Source organism: Erythrolamprus reginae, chromosome 8, assembly GCF_031021105.1.
Source record: "Erythrolamprus reginae isolate rEryReg1 chromosome 8, rEryReg1.hap1, whole genome shotgun sequence".
In the NCBI taxonomy this organism is placed as follows: Eukaryota; Metazoa; Chordata; class Lepidosauria; order Squamata; family Dipsadidae; genus Erythrolamprus; species Erythrolamprus reginae.
This window is the reverse complement of record NC_091957.1, coordinates 22,597,112-22,604,142: the sequence shown is the minus strand read 5'-3', so window position 1 is coordinate 22,604,142 and position 7,031 is coordinate 22,597,112. Positions and strand designations below refer to the sequence as shown.

The 7,031-nt window shown below is 41.9% G+C and overlaps 1 protein-coding gene across 3 annotated transcripts in view; it reads left to right on the top strand.

Moving 5' to 3' along the window:
* The first annotated feature begins 1,983 nt into the window (after positions 1 to 1,983).
* Positions 1,984 to 7,031, top strand: part of LOC139171248 (solute carrier family 2, facilitated glucose transporter member 5-like) — a 49,277-nt gene continuing 44,229 nt past the window's right edge. For 2 of the 3 annotated variants that reach the window (XM_070759252.1, XM_070759254.1), the window contains exon 1: positions 1,998 to 2,262. The gene's annotated coding sequence lies outside the window, so the exon portion shown is untranslated. Of the gene's footprint in view, positions 2,263 to 7,031 lie in introns of all 3 variants that reach the window. The other variant, XM_070759257.1, reaches the window with a different exon arrangement.

The window sequence follows — 7,031 nt, the reverse complement described above, 5'->3', positions numbered from 1 at the left end:
ATGTATGTACAGTACATCTAGATGGGTGGATAGATAGATAGAGTCTGTCTTGACCCTTGGCAATTGCCTGCATGAGTCTCTGCTGTTTTGGGGGCCCATTTTGGCCACCCTCGCCTTCTCTCTGGGAGAAAGGACCAAGTTGTGAAGCCTCAAATCACCCAGCTGCCTTGGTGCCTAGGGCATGATTCTTGATCTTGCAGATTACTTAATAAGCCTTTGATGAAATACCGCAGTGAAAGAGGGAGGCAGACCTTAGGAATGTGGAAAAGCCAGTTGGCCACGTCCCCGATTAGCCATCCCCACGCCATCCCTGCAAGGCAGGCAAGCACGAGCTGCTACTAGCTGAGTCCGGATTTGGCACCCTATGGAATCCAGGCTCGGTTTTGGGCGCGATGGCTAGGGAAAAAATGGCTTCATCGTGGTTTATTCCTTTTCAGGAGCTCTTGACTCACTTCTTTGCAGAACCAGTTCGGAATGGGGAATTATTGGACTGGTTTCTTTTTTACAAGTGTAAAGAATTTGATTTTTTTAAGCTGGGGGGATTCTTAATACCCGGCAGTCAGCAGGCAGAAGGGGGAATTTGGGGGGAAAGAACGAGTGTATAGCACACCCAACTCTGCAAACTAGATTTTCACTGCTTTCCCACATCTGGGCATTTTCACCCATGTTCTCTGCAAGGCAATTCAGTTTGGCTGAGTCTTGCTGCTTTCTTTTGCATTTTCCATTACAGGCCTCACAATTTTCTTGTAATTAAGGGGCGCAATAGGTTGGGTGTGTGTGTGTGTGTGTGTGTGTATGTGCTTTGGGGACAAGGTATCTTCCCTCTTGAACCCCACGTTTCTCCTCTAATTTAATTTTAATAATAATAATAATAATAATAATAACAACAACAACAACAACAACAACAACAACAACAACAACAACAACAACAGAGTTAGAAGGGACCTTGGAGGTCTTCTAGTCCAAACCCCCACTTGGGCAAGAAACCCTACACTACTCCAGATAGATGGTTATCCAACATCTGCTTAAAAACTTCCAGTGTTGGTGCATTCAAAACTTCTGGAGGCAACTTGTTCCATGGATTAATTGTTCTCACTGTCAGGAAATTTCTCCTTAGTTGTAGGTTGCTTCTCTCCCTGTTTAGTTTCCATCCATTGCTTCTTGTTCTACCCTCAGGTGCTTTGGAGAATAGCCTGACTCCCTCTTCTTTGGGGCAACCCCTGAGATATCGGAAGGCTGCTATCATGTCTCCCCTGCTCCTTCTTTTCATTAAACTAGCTATGCTCAGTTCCTGCAACCGTTCTTCATAGGTTTTAGCCTCCAGTCTCCTAATCATCTTTGTCGCTCTTCTCTGCACTCTTTCTAGAGCCTCAACATCCTTTTTGCATCGTGGCTACCAAAACTGAATGCAGGATTCCAAGTGTGGCCTTACCAATGCATTATAAAGTGGTATTAACACTTCACGTGATCTTGATTCTATCCCTCTGTTAATTTAATTTTTAATTCAATTGACTTCTATGCTGCCCAATCCTGTGGGAGTCAAGAATCCAAACCACAGCATTCCCCCTCCCACCACCCTGCAGAATTTCAAAGATATAGTTGTGTTTGTTTGTCTGTCTGGGTGACAGTTCTGTGGCTAAGAAACGCCGCCACGAGCCCTTGCCAAGTAAGGTGTGTTACAGGGAGGCGTGCAATGCTCCTGGCCTGCCTTCCTTGCCGACAACGCACACCAGATCGAGGTCCCAAACGATTCCCACTCAAGAATTTTCAAGGGGTGGTGGTGGAAATATCTGTTTTTATTCAATGACCCATCCCAGCATTTGCAGTTTTCCTTTTGCTAAGTTGGTGGCTGAATGAACCGAGAAAAATTGTTATTCCCAGTGGCCGAAGAGCAAAGCCAAGTTGTGAAATAACTTGGTTTGTCTACCAAAGTCCAAAGGCAGGAGGGAGGGAAGAGGGGAGTGAGGGGGGGAGAGAGAGAAAGAGAAAGAGGGAAGAGAGAAAGAGGGGAGAGAGAGAAGGGAAAGAGAGAAAGAGGGAGAGAGAGAGAAAGAGAGGGAGAGAAAAACAGGAAGAGAGAGAGGTAGAGAAAGGGGGGGAGAGAGAAAGAGAGGGAGGGAGAGAAAGAAAGGGAAAGAAAAAAAGAGAGATAGACAAGAAATTTCACTTTAGCTTCATTTTTTTTCATCTTACAAGTTGCAGAGTTTCTGGTTTTTTTCCTTCCTCTGATTTGGATGCAAAAAGGAACTTGACAAGAAATAGGTAAGTTATGGAGGGGCTATTTAAATGTTTAAATGTGTGAATGGAGTGTGTGTGTGTGTGTGTGTGTGTGTGTGTGTGTGTAAAAACACAACCCTGATTCAGAGTGTGTAAAAAACAGAGGGTGCGTCATTTTGTACCTCTAGGCATCACGTCTATCTTGACTTATCATGAACTTTATAATTTCCCCCCCACCCTTCTTCCTATTCTAGGCTGTATTTTAGCCCAGTGCGTTATCCCATATTTTTAAAAGGGGGGGGATTCAGCTTTTTGTCCTGATTTCTACCTGCGCGTGCATTGTATCAGTAGCAGCGGTAAGTAGGAACCCCCACCTGGTATGGGCACGCATATGTGTGCTATTGCAGTGTTTTTCAACCAGTGTGCCGCAAGACATGGTCAGGTGTGCCGCGAAGCTCAGCAAGAGAGAAAAAGAGAGAGAGAAAGCAAGAGAGAGAGAGAGAGAAAGCAAGAGAGAGAGAGAGAGAGAGGCAGGGAAGGAGGGAGAGATAGAAAGAGAGCAAAAAAGAGAGGAAGGAAGGAAGAGAGAAAGAAAGAGGGATGGAGAGAGAGAGGAAGGAAGGAAGGGAGAGAAAGAGGGAGAGAAATAGGGTGAAAGGGAGGAAGAGAGAGAGAGAGAATTTTTTTGTCCAAACTTTTTTTAGCCCCCCCACTCCCCTCCGCTCAATGTGCCCCATGATTTTGTATATGTAAAAAATGTGCCGCAGCTCAAAAAAGGGTGAAAATCACTGTGCTATTGCACGCATACTTTTGGCACCTAAGAAAGGAAAGCTTTGAGTCTGGAATCACGAAAACTCAGTTTCTACAATGGGGAAAGAATTAAAATGGTAGCTCAGTCCACGGCGTAATTCCAGTCTGGACCGAAGCAAGAACAAAAAGGGTTACTGCCCAAAACACCCTCAGCTGAGACCAAAGTCCATTTCTTTTGCTGCTTCCGTGAATTCCAAATTAATTTGTTACCGCGTCAGGTTGTTTATTTATTCTCCCCACTCCATCAGCAGCCAGTCATCTTTGACATTAACAAGCTGGTATAGAAAGCGACTTTTAAATTTCATCTCTCTAGAAAATAAACCATGGAAACTTAAAAAAAGAAATGTGTTTTTTTTTAAAGCCGGCGGGCTTTTAAATATTGAGACCGGCAACGCTTGGTAGAACACGCCAAGAATTTTTATTTCAACCAAAGCCAGATTTCAACCTTCGCAAATATTATTTGGGGATCCCATTCATTGGAGAGTCCCTTTCATCTGCCTCTGTTTCTGGGTCTGTTTGTCCCGGGGGGGGGGGGGGGCACGACATTTCATCTGCTTTTAAAATCTTATTTTGAAACCCGTCATTTGGCCTCCAGATTCTTGGGTGAGTTACACCCACTTGAGGACAGCAGTTCTCAACCTTTCTAACGCCACGACCCCTTAATACAGTTCCTCATGTTGTGGTGACCCCCAACCATAAGCCGAGTGTCAATTCTCCCAACAGAGCTTGTGGCTGATTGGCAGGGAGGTCAGAGGGATGCCCCCACTGTAAACACCTGATTGATCAGATTGTAAAAAATATTATTATTATTATTATTATTATTATTATTATTATTATTATTATTATTACTATTTATTAGATTTGTATGCCGCCCCTCTCCGAAGACTCGGGGCAGCTCACAACAATAAAAACAATATTATAACAAAACAAATCTAATATTAAAAGAAGCATATGAAACCCTATCATACCCTATCATATATTTAAAAACCAAACAGCACATTCATACCAAACATGAAACAAAATATAAAGAAGCCTGGGGGGGTAAAGGTGTCTCAACTCCCCCATGCCTGGCAGTATAAATGAGTCTTGAGTAATTTACGAAAGACAAGGAGGGTGGGGGCAGTTCTAATATCCGGGGTAAGTTGATTCCAGAGGGCCAGTGCCACCACAGAGAAGGCTCTTCCCCTGGGGCCCGGCAAACGACATTGTTTAGTCGACGGGACCCGGAGAAGGCCAACTCTGTGGGACCTTATCGGCCGCTGGGATTCGTGTGGTAGTAGGCGGTTCCGGAGGTACTCTGGTCCAATGCCATGTAGGGCAAAATATGTTCCAAGGGGCCAGAATAGAAGCCTTAGTTCCTAACCCCATGGGAAATTTGTCTTTTCCGGTGGTCTTAGGCAAACGGTCTTTCAACCCCCAAAGGGGTCCCAACCCCCAGATTGAGAACCACTGATTTAGGAAGTGAAAACTTAACTTTTGCTGGGATGCTCTCTTAAAAGACTCCAACAAGCTTACTAAATTTGCTAGGGATTGTTGGGAGCAGTGATGGGGTCCTACGGGATCGATCAGGAACACTGTTCCGGTAGCAGAATTTGGAGCTCCACCCTAGAGCACCCAATTTGCACTGAAAGATGTTGAAACAAAATGCATAAGCCACACCCACAGTGTGGTAGTAAAAATTTTGGTAGCCCATCACAGGTTGGGAGGTACTGAAATTGAGACCGGACGATGGGTTGGGCCAGAGGTGGGTTCCTACCGGTTCTAAACAATTTTATAGATAACGTCAAGGAGCTGGTTCTGTTGGTACTGGTCGTGACCACCGGCATCTTGGTTTTGGAAGCAGAGTTTTTGGCACTGCGCATGGGCGCGCCAGGGGTGGTTCCACTTACGTTAGCCACCGGTTGCATCGCAAAGATTCATGCACACGCATATTTCAAGATTTCACTTCTGTGCATGCACAGAGTCAAGAATTAGCCCAAAACACAACTTCAGAGAAACGACGCAAAGATTTTTTTTCAACCTTTGCAAGGCAATTCTGCAAAGCTTCCTACGCACGTACAGATTGCTAGCTGCTTTAAACGCACAAACACACCGTTAAAAGCAGCAAACGTGATTTATCTTGTGCTACCTCCTTTTCTAATTTTGTCGTCCGGATTTCAAAGATTGTTTTCTGTTCTCATTCGGTTTCAAAGTACTATTAGTTATCAAAATTTCTCTTGGCTATTTGCTTTTTTTCTCCTAAAACTATGCCGTACGGCTTCAGTCCATATCTTCTATTCTTACTTATCTCATCCATGTTTTTAAAACCCTCATTTTAATATAACTGCCCTTTACGAGGAAAGTTCCAAATTTACTTCTCTTCATACAACAAGGAAAAAAAATATTGGTGCATATCATGCCTTAAATGTAATTATAACAATAGCAATACAATAATACAATACAATAGCAATAACAATAGCCGCCATGAGTCTTCGGAGAAGGGTGACATACAAATCTAAATAATAATAATAATAATAATAATAATAATAATAATAATAATAATAATAATTTAAAAAAAATACAGGGGGGAAAGGTTATTATTAAAAATTTAAATTATATTATCTTCTTTAGAAACATAGAAGATTGACGGCAAAAAAAGACCTCATGGTTTATCTAGTCTGCCCTTATACTATTTCCTGTATTTTATCTTAGGATGGGTATATGCTTATCCCAGGCATGTTTAAATTCAGTTACTGTGGATTTCCCAACCACATCTGCTGGAAGTTTGTTCCAAGGATCTACTACTCTTTCAGTAAAATAATATTTTTTCATGTTGCTTTTGCTCTTTCCCCCAATTAACCTCAGATTGTGTCCTCTTGTTCTTGTGTTCTTTCTGTTCTTAAAGATTATATCATTCCTTTCATTTTACAAATATATTGTCTCTAATTTAGCAAGTCATAATTATAGTGTATTTATTTTTCATTGAAAGTATCTTCCATTATCAATCCCAGTACAGTAATAATTTCCCCTAATCTATATGTTTTTCACTCTCATTCCCAGTGTAATAAGGATGTATACCAAAACAAAACAGATAAATAATTAAGAATTCTGATTTCTATTGGCAATTGATATTATATTGTATTGTATTCTAATTTGATGGTATGTGAATTTGTATTTCTGTAAGGGGTGGAGGGAAAAAATAAACAAAATTATACCCTACCCCCCAAAAGCAGCAAACGTGGCCCCTCCCCTAAGAGCAGGGTCATTTAAGATCCCAGTAGGGTCCACAGCAGAGTTTTGATAGCATTAAATTTTATTTATTTATCAATCTAATTTATATGCCGCCCAATTCCTCAAGGACTTTGGGCGATGGGGAGGGCAGGCAGGAGATCAAAGAGGATGTATTTATAAAATCTGTCATCTGGGGATGAAAAAAGGCAGGTTGTTTTTTTAAAAACAAACAAACACCTGTTTATTGTCTGGATAAGAAGCAGGCTTAATGATTGATGGGATCCCATCGGCCTCCCTCCTCTGGAGTTAAGCCAGAGAGATCTGCCCTAAACAGATTTCAATCTAGGTGCAGTTGAAGGAAGAAGAATGAATTGGGGAAAAGGATGAAAGGAAAAGGAAGGAGGGAGAGAGTGGGAAAAGAATGTGCTCTTTTTCTCATTCTATCTCTCTCCTTCATCTCTCTCCTTCATCTCTCTCCTTCATATCTCTCTCTCTCTCTCTCTCTCTCTCTCTCTCTCTCTCTCTCTCTCTCTCTCTTTCTCCAAAGTCCCTTGTCAGGTGCAGAATTGATGTGGCTCTAAGACCCTTGAAGAATACAAAGGACGATAAATTTTATTATATCAATATTTTCAATCCATGCTAAAATTGTCTTGGATGTATTTTATCAGTGCTGCCTCTCCCTACCGTTATCATCACCTGGGTTTTATAAATAATAGTTCTAAATCTTCCCTTTCTTTTAATGTTTACAAGATTTAGAATCCTCTTTGCCTTTAGTCTTCATTGTTAATCTGTTC